Here is a 15,605-nt window from a genome sequence, read left to right on the forward strand (position 1 = left end):
TATATCAAATTAATAATGTTTTATATCAAATTGATAGTCTGTTTTATAAAATTAATAATTTGTAATATCAAATTGGGAAATGTAAATTAGCAGGGCCTTAAAATGCTTCCATAGAAAGCAAAGGATGTATAAGACCGAAATAGTTGAAGAGATATACGACCAAAAGGACATACAATAATAGCCAAATTCATCTAAGGTCAACTTTGCCAGAGGGAGGTGAAACCTTGGTTTCTTAATAATTTTAAAAATTAATGCAATAAAGGTATATAAATATATATATCATGGTGTTAGCCCTGTATAACCACGTGTTATCAGATGGAGAATGTCTGTCGTGAAGTTTTCACGTGTTAAGACATGTATAGTAAAATTAAGATTTGATGTGTTGGCATAGTAAGTATTATTATATTTTTTTACGACGGACAAAAAAATTGATCCCAAAGGAACACCATCATGTACCACTATACATCATTCACTATGTTACAACCATAGAAAAAGCCGACGAGGAATCGCATTACATGACCAGCGAAAGCTATATTGTTAGATAGCCTAGGTGGTCATGTGGTGTAAGGCGCTGATCACGGTGCATGCGGTGTTGCCACGATGTCACAGGAGCCTGGGTTCGAAACACACTAATAGAAAAGCAAAAATTTCCTCACGCAAATTTGAAGATGTAACATTTTTTAACTTAATTTCAGACGGATTATGTTACAGATAGTGCATATTTTAAGTTTGTTTTTTTGGATAACATATCGAGGGGTGTCAAGATTGATCAAATGCAAGACCGACCGTAGCGAGACCTTGCTTTTGGCAATACTGACACCACGAGTGTGTTGTACGACACGAAAAAACTTAAAATATACATTATCTGACTTTTAATTCGTCAACATATATTATGTTCAGCAAAGATGTTCAGAAAATGTATCCTATTTTATCGATCACATTGAAATGGGATATGCATTTCTAAGGCATTTAGGTATAAACACGCCATACGGCTCATTTCAAATGTGATAAACTCACTAGTCAATCCAGGCATAAACGTTAGAAATCACTGTCCAGTTACAATATAGATATTACACATACTTGTATCATTAATTCATTTCATTTAACTTGGAGGTCCGGTATTGTAATATCGATAAACTACACACAGAAGCAAATATCTTGTGCATTTGAATGTCGGAATAAAATTGAACAAATTAAAATGTTTTTTAATTTTTCAAATATGTTTACTTCAAGAAATACTGTAAACACATACAAGTGTATTGAGTGCAATGAAAGTGGAATCATTTATGATATCTTTAAAGATAATACTTAGAATACGCTGCTTTTTCGACGCGGATACACTATTTATGTATCATTGCAAGTTTATTATTTGTGCGCTTTTTTCCATTACTTTTCATTATTTTTCTACTTTCTATACCTGCAAAATGTGCAGTAAACATGATAATGTTGAATGCATTGACCCATTTCAAGCTTTCAAAAAATTGAGATTTACAGTATTTTTTTTCTGTCAGTTTTTATTTAAGAGTTACGAATTTAAATTGAATAATTACAACATTGTTCGATCAATATTCTGATTTAATAAAACATAAACAATAATAAATACAGATGGGTGCAGTCCTAACCTGTACAACAAGTAAACATATTGACTGGTTAAAGTTAACCTGTGACAGGATGTAGAACTGCTCTGACCACTCCTAGGACCACACTCGAGTTAACTTGAAAAGCGGACATGGTAATAGGACTGTTTTTATGGCTGCCGAAAAATTTAACTTGGGTACAGGTCCACTACTAATATAAGTTAACTTCAAAACCAGTCCAGCCATAAGTTAACTTTGATTTTGACAATTCCGATCGAACCTAACCTGATCTCCAGTTAAATGTTGGCTGGTCTGCTCAACACTAATTTAACTTGTAACCAGGACCGCTGTACATCGAATTTTTACAAAATATTTTTTAAAGTAATGTCTTTGTTTCTTGAAATAAACAATACAGATTAAATACATTTGTATATAAAGTACGCATATAACACTTTGCTAGGTCAGGGACAGTCTATATACTGACGTTAGTATAGAAAGTTCCTGGCTAAGTATACACACTTCTCCGTGATTTACCTTTTTATAAATTATTTAAGTCGTATATACATGTATTATATATACAATTTTAAAAGTTCTGATCTGTTTTAAAATGTGGCATTAATCTTATAAATGGTTATATTATCAGATAAAATAGAAGAACAATGGCAATAACGAATAACACTAAGATTGCATAAAATAATCATGATAAATGAAAGCAATATTGGTGTTCAGTTACAAATAGTTATCATGTTTATGGTCGGCTATAACCCAGAGTGTCCACATTACTAATGTTTCTTTTTCTGTGCCAATTAACTGTGCCAGCACGCCCTTTTTTTATTCAAATATTAAATCATCACCAAAAATCAGCAGTTTTCATATCTCGGACTGGCTCATATAACAAAATCATTTGACCTCAACAACCAAAACTGACCATATGTGCACTTTATTATGTAAATTTATATTGCTGCATTATAAATCAGTAGTTTCATTTTTTTTTTATGTCAGGATGGATTGTATGATACCAATGACAGCATTATTGGAACACAAAGACTACAAAATTGTGTCCGCATCAATTCAGAGTGCCAGCATGTTCTCTTTTTTTTCAAAATATTAACTCGCCACAAAAAAAAAACAGTAGGTTTCATACCTCAGACTGGCTCGAATAACAAAATTATTTGACCGCAACAACAAAAACTGACCATATTTGCACTTAGTTATGTAAATTTATATAGCCCCATTAAAAAATCATTAATATTTTAGGTCAGGATGGATGGTATAAAACAAATGACAGCAATATTGGAACACAATGACTACAAAATTTTGTAAAAACACTCAGTAGTTTTGATACCTTAGGCTGGATCGAATACCAAAGTTATAAGACCGCACCAACCAAAACCGACCATATTTGCAATTTATTATGTAAATTTATATTGCTGCATAGTTAATCAGTATTTTTTTTGTCAGGATGGATTGAAGGATACAAATGACTGCAAAATTTTGTCCGCATCAAATGAGAGTGCCAGCATGTCCTCATTTTGTTCAAAATAATAAATCTTAACAAAAAATCAATAATTTGGTACCTCAGGCAGGCGCATAAAACAAAATTATTAGATCCCATCAACAAAAACCGACCATATTTGCACTTCATTTTGTTTATTTATATCGCCGCATAATTAATCTTTTTTTTTTATGTCAGAATTGATTGCATAAAACGAGTGACAGCAATATTGCAACACAATGACTACACAATTTTGTCCGCATCAGTTTAGAGTGCCAGCATGTCCTCTTTTTATTCAAAATACTGACTGATAACAAAAATTCACTAGTTTTGATACCTCAGGATGGCTTGTATAAAAAATTATTAGACCGCATCAACCTTAACTGACCATATTCGCACTTCATTATGTAAATTAATATGGCGGCATAATAAATCAGTAATCATTTCTATGTCAAGATGGATAAGAGGGTACAAATGACAGCAATATTGGAACATAATGACAACAAAATATTGTCTGCAGCAATTAAGAGTGTCAGCATATCCTCTTTTTATTCAAAATACTTGCCGATAATAAAATTCAGTAGTTTTAATACCTGAGGATGGTTTGAATAAAAAAATTATTAGACCGCATCGACCATGACTGACCATATTTGCATTTTACTACGTTAATTTATATGGCTGAATAATAAATTCGTATTCTTTTTTTATGTCAGGATGGATTGAAGGATACAAATGACAGCTATATTGGAACACAATGACTACAAAATTTTCTCTGCATCATTTAAAAGTGCGAGCATGTCCTCTTTTTTGTTAAAAAATGACTCTTAAAACTTCAGTAGTTTTGATACTTCAGGCTGGCACGCATAACAAAATTATTAGATCCCATCAACCAAAACCGACCATATTTGCACGTTATTATGTATATTTATAATTAATCAGTATTTTTTTAAAATTCAGAATGGATTGTATAATACAAGTGACAGCAATATTGTAACACAATGACTACACAATTTTGTCCTCATCGATTTAGAGTGCCAGCATGTCCTCTTTTTATTCAAATACTGACTGGTAACAAAAATTCAGTAGTTTTGATATCTCAGGATTGCTTGTATAACACAATAATTTGACCGCATCACCCATAACTGACCATATTTGTACTTTATTATGTAAATCTGTAAAGAAGCATAATAAATCAGTATATTTTTTTTATGTCATGATGGATTGAAGGATACAAATGACAGCAATATTGAAACATAATAACTGCAAAATTTTGTCGGCATCACTTAAGAAGGCCAGCATGTCCTCTTTGTGTTCAAAATAATGACTCTTAACAAAAATTCAGTGGTTTCGATACCCCTGGCGGGCTCGTATAACAAAAATTTTGACCACATCAACCAAAACCGACCATATTTGCACTCTAGTATGTATATTTATATAGCTGCATAATAAATCAGAATTTGTCTTTATATCAGGATGGATCGAAAGATACAAATGACAACAATTTTGGAACAGAATGACCACAAAATTTAGTCTGCATCAATTTAAAGTGCCAACATGTCCTCTTTTTATTCAAAATATTGATTGGTAACAAAAAAAACCCAGTAGTTTTGATATCTCAGGATGGCTTGTATAACAAAATTATTTGACCGCATCAACCATAACTGACCATATTTGCACTTCATTATGTAAATTTATATGGCCGCATACTAAATCAGATATTTTTTTTTTATGTCAGGATGGTTTGAAGTTTACAAATGACAGCAATATAGGAACAGAATGACTACACAATTTTGTCCACATCAATTAAGAGTGCCGGCATGTCGTATTTTTGTTCAAAATAATGAATCGTAACAAAAAATTAATAGTTTTGATACCTCAGGCTGGCTAGTAAAACAAAATTATTAGATCCCATCAACCAAAACCAACCATATTTGCACTTTATTATGTTTATTTATATTGCCGCATAATTAATCAGTTTTTTTTTTATGTCCGAATGGATTGTATAATACAAGTGACAGGAATATTGCAACACAAAGACTACAAAATTTTGTCCGCATCAATTTAGAGTGCCATCATGTCCTCTTTTTATTCAAAATACTGACTGGTAACACAAATTAAGTAGTTTGATACCTCTGGCTGGCTCGTATAACAAAATCTTTTGACCGCATCAACCATAACGATGAAAACTGACAATATTTTCAGCTTATTATATAAATTTATAATTCTGCATAATAAATCAGTAGGTTGTTTTTCTACCAGGATGGATTTTATAATACAAATAACAGCAATATTGCAACACCATGACTACAAAATTTAGTCCGCATCAATTTAGGGTGCCAACATATCCTCTTTTTATTCAACATGTTAAAAATATGACTACCCCAAAAAAAAAATAGTGGTTTTGATATCTCAGGATGGCTCATATCACAAAATTATTTTACTGCACCAAACAGAACAGACTTTACAATGAAAATCTATATAAGGGTAATAATAGGGGTACATTCATGACAAAAAAACGGAAAAATCGTACCAATTGACGAAAACGGTCATTTTTGGTGCATGACGATAACATGTACATTTTCTTTCAGACGATACACAAATCAACTGATTATGACAAATCACGTTTCCAAAAAATCGGTAAGGATAATTATTTGAAACCTCTGATGGAACACGATGAGGATATTTTGATGAATCACGGTAAAATAGAACCAATTTTACGCTAGGGTAGCCGAACGGTTAAGGACATTCCTACCCTACTATAAAGCAGCATAGTAAATCAGTAAATTTTCTAAATCAGGATTGATTTTATAATACAAATGACAGCAGTATTCATGATAAGGGAATACAATGACTACACATATTTTTCCGCATCAATTTAGAGTGCCATCATGTCCTCTTTTATTCAAAATCTTGACACGTCACAAAAAATCAGAACTTTTTATATCTCAGGCTGGCTCGTATGACAAAAATATTTGACTGCATCAACCAACACTGACCATATTTGTTCTTTATGATAAACATGATACAAGTATGACATATATGTGGTGGCACCATCTGGGAATCTTTTACTGACTGACCATACTATTCATGATTATTTGCAATTTAGTAGCCGCATCATAAATCATAAATATGTTAACTCAGAATGGATTATATAAAACAAATGACAGCAACATTGGTACACAATGGCCATGATGACTGCAAAATATTCTCCGCATCAATTTTGAGTGCCAGTATTTCCTTTTCGTATTCATAATATTGAACGGTCACTAAAGTCAGTAGTTCAGGATTGTTTGTATATCAAAACTATTTGACCATGATCATCCAACTCTGACATGACAGAATATATTTGTACTATATAAATCTAATAATGAAAAGTATGAAAAGTTTTCATCTGGGAATTGTATACTGACTGACTGTTAGTTTATTTAATGTATATCGTTTGATTGATTTTGGTGGTAGATGAACGTCCAGGGGCAAACATTTTATTCATGTTCAGAACGAGAATATTTTCTTGGAATTTCCAGATATCATTTATAATCGGTAAAGATGAATCTGTCGAAATTGACGAGATGGTTCATAACTATACAACACATTATGGGCACTATACACTTTCCGTTGGAACATTTTTTGAAAAAAAAACCAGAATCGTTAATCCAAGGCAAACAAGTTGAATCACGAAGAATATTCTATGTAAAAAGTAAAATCACAAAAATACTGAATTCCGAGGAAAATTCAAAACGGCAATTCCCTAATCAAATGGCAAAATCAAAAGCTCAAACACATCAAACGAATGGATAACAACTGTCATATTCCTGACTTGGTACAGGCATTTTCTTATGTAGAAAATGGTGGATTAAACCTGGTTTTATAGTGAGCTAAACCTCTCACTTGTATGACAGTCGCATCAAATTCCATTATATTGACAACGATGTGTAAACAAAACAAACAGAAACAATAGGTAAAAATGTCAAAAGTAGGGTTACAGCAGTCAACATTTTGTTATAATCTTAATCACTATATAAAAAGAAAAAAAAAATATGTAACAAAAAAGCACAAAGAGGCATATACTTCTTCTACTTCTACCATTTAGTGACCACCGTCATCATGTTGACTATTCTGTCACTTTTGGGTGTGCGCAAATATAATTTCGATTAAAGTAACAAACAAAAAAAGGTGCTATACAAATATTTAACAGTGGGGATTAAAAACATGGGCTTTTGATTTATTTGTTTGCCAGGAGCCTCTTGAACGATTCAAGGCTGCTGACAGATGTAACTGAGGAGGGTAAGGCATTCCAATTCCTGATGGTACTCGGTTAGAATGACTCTTTCCTTGTTGGCGTGTTACATTGTGGGATCTGAAAAGAGTTTGTGCCCATATTTCTTGAGATCCTGTCCGGTGGAACGAGTTTGTGGCTTGCTGCAACGTTGACCTCCTGATTGTTGATCTTATACAGCATTGATAGTCGTGCGCTTCTCCTTCTATCCTCAAGTGGTGTCCACTTTAGTTGTTCCAACATATCAGTAACGGATGATCTGTTACTGTACCGGTTTGTTACATATCAGGCCGATCTCCTTTGTACCATTTCTAACTTGTGTTTATCTTTTTGGAGGTATGGATCCCATAGAGAGCTGGCATACTCGACTGTTGGTCTAACGAGGGAGATGTAGGCCTTTTCTTTGATATCGCTGTTAGAGATATTGAGGTTTCTTTTGAGAAATCCGATGGTTTTATTTGCCTTGGCACAGAGGTTTCCGATATGTTTTTCCCATTTAAGGTCTGATGTTATAGTTACTCCTAAGTATTTTGCAGATGTTACGTGCTCCAAAGTGTGGCTATGTAAACGGTAATCCTTTATAATAGGTGTTCTGTTCTTTGTTACTGATAATACCTGACATTTATCTGGATGGAATTGCATCATCCATTTTTCTTCCCAGACAGCCAACTTGTCTAAATCTTCCTGGAGGGTATTATCATCTGATGTTACTGTGATGTATGCAATGGTGTCATCTGCAAATAGCCTCACAGTTGATTTAATATTTTCTGGCATGTCGTTTATATAGAAGAGGAAGAGGCTGGGTCCTAGCACAGATCCTTGTGGTACCCCAGACTCTACATCGATGGAGTCAGATGTTTCCCCTTCTATTAGTACTCGTTGGGTTCTCTCAGATAGGAAGCTTTTAATCCAGTCGTTTGTTTTTTTCTCTTATTCCATAGTGTTGAAGTTTGTGTGTTAGTAGACTATGGCCGACCTTGTCAAATGCCTTCGAAAAGTCCACGATTAGGCAGTCTGTTTGTTGGCCACTATCAAGGTTTTTGGTGATGTCGTCGATGAATTCTATCAGCTGGGTTTCACATGATAGTTTCTTCCGAAATCCATGTTGAAGGTCATACAGGATGTTGTTTTTATCTGCATGGCACATAATATGGCTGGTTACTATGTGCTCCATTATCTTACAACATATACAGGTTAATGATATTGGTCTGTAGTTGATTGGTTCAAACTTTTTTCCTTTTTTGAAAACTGGACAAACGTTTGCTGTTTTCCATAATGATGGTACCACTCCTGTGTCATATGATCTCTGAAAGACAAGTTGGAGTATTGGAGCTATTTCATTGGCTAGTTCTTTAAGGATCATAGGTGAGATGTTATCTGGACCCGCAGCTTTATGGGGGTTTAAACCATTTAGTAATTTCTTAATTCCTTCTTGTGTGATGGTAATATCAGGTGCTGTGGGGTATTGGCCAGACATGTTGCATCTTTCCTTAAATTCTGTGTTACTGAGGTCATTTTTACTTGAGAATGCTTCCTGGAACTGTGCATTTAAGATGTTGGCTTTGTCAGTTGAGTCGTCGTGTAGTAGTCCTGCTGATTTAAGCGGTGGTATGCTACTCCCATCTGACCGTTTATGCTTAATGTACGTCCAGAATCTTTTCATGCAGTTAGTACCTCTGTCCGACTCACTACTTGGTGTAACGATGTCCTCGATATATCTCCAATAGGCCTTTCTAAGTTCTTTTTGGGTTTTGCTCTTTAGATCTTTGTATGAAGCAGTGTCCCTTTTATCACCTGATTTTTTCTTCTTTTTATATGCTTTGTCCCTTCTTCTTATAAGTCTTCTCTGGTCTGTTGTAATCCATGGGCAACCATCCTTTTTACGAGCTGTCTTAGTTGGTATATTTTTATTGACGCTATCTTCTAGTGATGTTACAAATAGGTTCCAGATGTCATTTACAGAGGATTTGTTATCATAGAGTGATTTGGCTGTGACTTTGATATTGTGAAGGTCGTCTTTCACATTTTGCCATTTTGCCTTTTTGTAAAGGAAGATCTTTCTTGGTTTCTGTTGTAATTTTGCTGGTATTCTGTCCACTTCAGTATAACAATGTCATGGTCGGACAGGCCAGGTATCACTTCTGTTCTCCTAAAGCTGTCTGGATAAATTGTTATAAACAAATCTAAGGTATTAGTTCCTCTAGTTGGTTCATTAACTATTTGAGTTAGCCCATGGTCATCTAAAATGTCTGTAAATTTGTGGTGAATGTTGACATTTTGGGTTTTTGGTTTTAGTTGGTTATTTTTCCAGTCCCATCCAGGTAGGTTGAAATCCCCGGCTGCAATGATAAATGCATTCTTCACATTTGTAGTTCTACTCATGCTGATATCAAATTGCTTATATCCCTCTTCATTGGATGTTTTGGGATTGTAAAAAGTTGTTAGGTAGATGGCTTTATGTCCTACTAGTTCTAGTTTGCACCAGACCATTTCACAATCTGTTTGAAATTCTGTGACTGGTGAGCTGATCAAGTTGTCACGTACTGCAACTAGAACCCCTCCACCATTCAAGTTTTGATCATTCCTGTATATGTTGTATCCTGGTGGAAAAATTTGGCTGTCTTTAATGCTTGAATCAATCCAAGTCTCAGTTCCAAGTATGATGTCTAGTTTGGTACTATCAAGCATATTGTACAGTTGGCCTTGCTTAGTTTTGATAGACTGAAAATTTACATTTACCATGCGTATTGTGCTTGTGGTGTTTGATGTTGCTTTAGATTTCCTCGTATTATCTGGAGTGGATGAGTGGACAGGCCTGAGATTTCGTGTTGGAGTTGGGCTGTCGAGAGGTGTGTCTGAAAGAATGCTGAATTGGTTGGAAGTACTGAAGACTAGTGAGTAGCAGAATGTGGAGTAGTTTGGACATTCACACATTATACAGTCCCACGCAATTCCTGAATTGTTGACATGTTCTAAGTAATATTTGGTGTCTAAGGATTGGCATTGGGCATGATGCCATTGGTTACATGTATCACAGACAATTCCCTTGTCGTCCCATGTGACCGGTTTGTCACATGTTCCACATGGATATATCGTGGAATTATTTTCTGATTTTGAGCAGTTTCCTGATGGACCAGGATTTAATTCAATATCATTTGAACCCGTAAGAAGGACTTTTGACAGGTATAATAGCAGCTTTCCTTTGTGGTTCAGGTTATTCTTTATGTAGTTGTTTTTGTACACAGTGTAAAGGAGCTTGTTTATGGGTAGCAGTTTGTCATTTTGCCTATTTGTTGTTTTTGTAGGGGATACATGGTATCCAACTGACATCAGGAATAGAAATAAGATTAAGAGTGACATCGCTTGGTTGATTAAGAAGGTGGTGATAAGATGAACTCACCTACACACCTTGCTTAACTTCCGCTTGACTGTCGATCTGTCAAAATTTTATTTCGTAATTGCTGTAGATATAGACAAAGCATATTTAAGCAAAAATTAAAGACAAGAATACAAGAATTTACAATAGCACAATAACACAATGACGGGATGTATAAGTACAGAGCCACGTCATTTGTATCAAAGAAACACAAAAAGGCATATAGACAAAGCACATAAGCAAAATTGATAGACAAGAATACAAAAATTTTACAATAGCACAATAACACAATGACGGGATGTATAAGCACAGAGCCACATCATATGTATCAAAGAAACACCAAAAAGCATATAGACAAAGCACAATAGCAAAAATGAAAGACAAGAATACAAAAATTCTCATAGAACAATAACACAATGACGGGATGTATAAGTACAGAGTCACGTCAAATGGATATCACTAAAAACAGACTAAACAGTAAAAGTAATATTCATAAGGACAAATAAAAGAATACTATAACACGTTATTAAGATGATAAACAAAGTCAGTACCCATAATCTATATTTCAAGAACATCGTGTATTATTTGTGAAGTTGATACAGAATATTTATCAACAAGGTCTTGGTAACTTCCGATGGACTTTTTTAGAAAAAGGATGAGACGTTCTGTGACATACCCCTGGTTCATCAACTTTCTGCTCAGACACTGGTGACGTTTTATCTGCAAGCTCTTGAATACCGAATAAGTGAGGAAATGTAAACTCATATGCACGGGAAGTTTGTATATTAAGCTACTAAGGTGAGGCAAATTGATAACTTCAAAATTAAAATCGTCTTGTTTGTCATAGATTCTGGTACTGAGATGACCTTGTATGTCAAATTCGAGGTACAAGTCTAAAAATGAGGCGGAGGAAGCCGTGTCTGTTGTTTCTTGAATTTCTAGTTCAGGGGGATATATTAATGGAACCCAATCAGAAAAGTTTGGATTGGTAATAGAAAGAACATCATCAATATATCTGAATGTGAAATTAAATGACCTGGCTTCTTTGATCTTCTTGTTTTTGACAAGTGTCTGTAGGAATTCTGATTCATATGAAAATAAGGAGAGGTCGGCAAGGAGAGGCGCACAGTTTGTTCCCTTAGGAATGTCGACAATTTGTTGAAAAAGTCTATCTCCAAATTCAACAAATATGTTGTCAATAAGAAACTCCAGCATACTTATCACTTGTTCCTCTGTGTAGCATGTTTTACCTTTTTCTTCACTATTAACAACATATGCCGTATGGTATCCCAAAGTAATAAATTTAAAGCGTATGCTACTAATTTTCTGTTGAAAAGCATTGTGGATTATTTCTTTTGGACGATTTTTCAATTTCACACGGGGAATGGTGGTATACAGGGTTGAAAAATAAAACGTTTTGATAGAACTAATTTCAGAAAAAGATCGAGATTTAAAATTATCCAGAAGTTCTTTAGAGTTTTTTTAGAATCCACATATGGTTAATACTACTACGCAGTAAACAGTTTCACAGTATTTCTGAAGACCCTCTTTCACTGCGGACAGAGTCGTTGTCAATCTAATGGACAATTCTTTAGTCGAACATTCAAAAGCCTACAATGTACCGTTGTTTGTACGGAATGTTGTGAAATTTAGGTATCCAATAACACGGTAAGTCCTCCGATTTGTTGTTCAATGCAATGCTAATTAAAGTCATAAAGCCAAAATCTCATCCTTGTCAAATGAAATGTTTTTTTATGTGGGATAACCTGAGTGCTCATTTATTCCTAATTCTTTTACAAGACACTCGTAGTAGTACGATTTACATACAAAGACATTATTATTTGAAGCTTTGTCCGAACAACATGGAAAAACAACATACTTATCATGAAGAGATGATCAACATTTCACCGCCTCCTTGTCTCTGAATACGGACTTTGGTCGATCATTCACACAGTTTTTTCAACTTATGAATGCGACGTTTTATCAGAGACCTGATTGTAATGCATAGAGTTATATATAGGAAGAGACTGTAAAAAATGGGGAACGAAACAACGTAAACAATGATGTTTATATCTCATCATATAAAAATATTTCTGATGCGTTTGATAACCTTTCTATTTGCATTCTAATAAAAACAAACTTTCCTTTTTTTATCATGATAGCTGCGAGTGTATTTGTCGATCAATGAATGTGAAATTTTATAGCCATTATTTAATGTATAAACAATAAAAGAATTTAAAATGAAAAAAGAAACTTTTAATGTGTATAATATGTATACAGAGTCACCAACGAGTAAAGTAATTTGCTATACTGAGAAAAAAGAACAATATTGATTATTGTTTACATAATAAAAGCTCAGCTCTAAAATGAAAAGTCACAGTACTCTGTTATAAGCAGACCTGTGCTGAGGTTTGGTCAGTAGCAGACCTGTCTAGAGGTCTGGAGTTGACCAGTTCTCAGTTCTTGTCTAGGGCAGACCTGTCCCCAGGACTGGTCAATAGCAGACTTGTCCACAAGTCTGGTCTGGAGCAGATTTGTCAATAGGTCTGCAGCAGTCCTAAAAAGCAGACCTCGGTCAGGTCTACCAACGTCGAAGTTAACTTGCCTGTCTGCTTAAAATTTCTCTTATCTTGGAAAGCAATCAAAAAGTCTGCTCCAAGTTAACTTTTGTGCAGGTTAGGACTGCATCCATCTGTATTGGTGTAATGATCGATTAACCGAAATGTTCGACTATTAATTTGTCAACTTATATTTTTAAAAAACAAGGTCAAAGGGAATGGGATTATTTGATGAATACAACGATGTTCCTTGTTTGGGGGTTGAATGGGGACTTCTTTTGTTATATTGAATTAATACTAGTATAAATTGTTTAAATTGATTTATAAAATGTAAAATCACAAAAAAAAATGAACTCCGAGGAAATTTCAAAAAGGAAAGTCCCCAATCAAATGGCAAAATCAACAACAGCTTTTGCCACTAAATGACATCTGATGACATACAAGAAGAATTATATATGTCAACACACGACCTTCAAAAATACATGAATCTAATTTTTTTATTCTATTTAAAGAAATTGATAGAAGATATAAAAATTTTCCTAAAAAATAAAGACTCGAAAAATTAATAGTTGTGGGCTTTGCATTCGTGTTAACGAATAAGGGAACGAAGGGTTAAACACTTGAACGAATGAGTTCAGAAGGAAATTAGACCACATAAATGATTTGCAGATAAAGTTGTACACAATATGAGCTTCAATATGAATTATTGTCTGAAAACCATGTTTGATACAAAATGAAGGTTTACTCATCACTATCTAGTCCACCCTACGATATAAAGCCTTAAGTTTCATCCAAAAACATGCATAGCGTACCAATTAACGTTTAAAAATCCTGAAATTGTTAAATTGTCTATCGGGGTTTTGTTATGGAACTAATTCACGATTCAAATTAAATTGTGTTAATTGGTAAATATATTTTGTTGTTCTTAATCTTCAAAACCCATGTTAAACATGTAATAATATGTCATTGTTGAGATTCTGTTTTAAAAGAGTAGAGAAACAAATAAATGAATAAAGTAATAAATAAATTGAATTATATATAATTATACAAAAAAATAAATCAAATTATATATAATTATACAAGTAAATAGATCAATAACTTAAGTTAAATAAGCCTCTAATTTTATTACTTTGTATATTTAATAATCACCTTCAACTATTAACATTACACAATTATTGATCGAAATTAAGACAAATTGATAAACAAATTTTCGGACTAAACGTGAATACAGTTTAAACACGATTGTAAATTGTGAATATGAATAAGTTATTGTTCAAGCATGATCACCTGTACTACGACGCAGACAGTTACGGGTTATTTTTATCACCAGTAATGCTGGAGATCAAGACCCTGACGAGTGTTAAGAAATAAACAACACTTACCGAAGACCAGAAAAAAACGAACAAGCCGAAATCAAAGCTCCACGCCACAAAATACTGAAAGAAGAAGTTCAATAGTTTAACATATCTGGCCTACTCAGCAACGAATCTATCTACAATATTCCATAACTTGCATTTCCTATCATGATTTCATTGATCGAGGGTGGCTGATTTCATGGCAGCTATTGAACCAAAATATTCCAAATTGTGAAGTTGGAACCATACCTTCGAAAAATGTCGACGCCATCACGAGTTGGGTTGACCGCTATGGAAAATCTGTTTCACAGTGGAGGATGGATATGTTCGAGTTGCTGTAACCATAATCCCTTCCCTCTTTCTTCGTATTTGACCTACCGAATTAAACTTGTCACCGGTTTTGTGTTACATGAGCAACACGACGAGTGCCACATGTGGAGCAGGATCTGCTTACCCTTCCGGAGCACTTTTGATCATCGCTAGTTTTCGATTTATTCGTGTTACTCAGTCTTCTATGTTGTGTTGTATGTGCTGGTGTTTGTCTCTTTGTCGTTTTTCTTGTTTTGTCATGTCATTGTTAGTTTGTTTTCGAATTATGAGTGTGAATGTCCCTTTGGTCTCTTTCGTTTCTATTTAACATACATAAAATATTATGTATGATCATATAGTTTTGTTGTTTTAGTTTTTGTTAACGGCAGTTTTCAAATCTTTACATACCTCTGTGAATAGATTGTGAAAATATTCGATAACACTTTGGTACAAGAAATTATTCATCATCAATGTAAATATTTTTCATATATGAATGACACAACAAACATATATAAATACAACAAACACATTTGTAGTAAATGAGCTGTAGACTGCTGTCTTTCAAAGCCATCATCGAAACAATTTATAATGAGATATCCTGTTTTGATATGAATTCTAAAGGTACATATAAACTTCCAAACTGTATCATTATATCCAGA

The sequence above is a fragment of the Mytilus californianus genome, unplaced genomic scaffold, assembly GCF_021869535.1.
Source record: "Mytilus californianus isolate M0D057914Y unplaced genomic scaffold, xbMytCali1.0.p SCAF_90, whole genome shotgun sequence".
NCBI classification, from domain to species: Eukaryota; Metazoa; Mollusca; class Bivalvia; order Mytilida; family Mytilidae; genus Mytilus; species Mytilus californianus.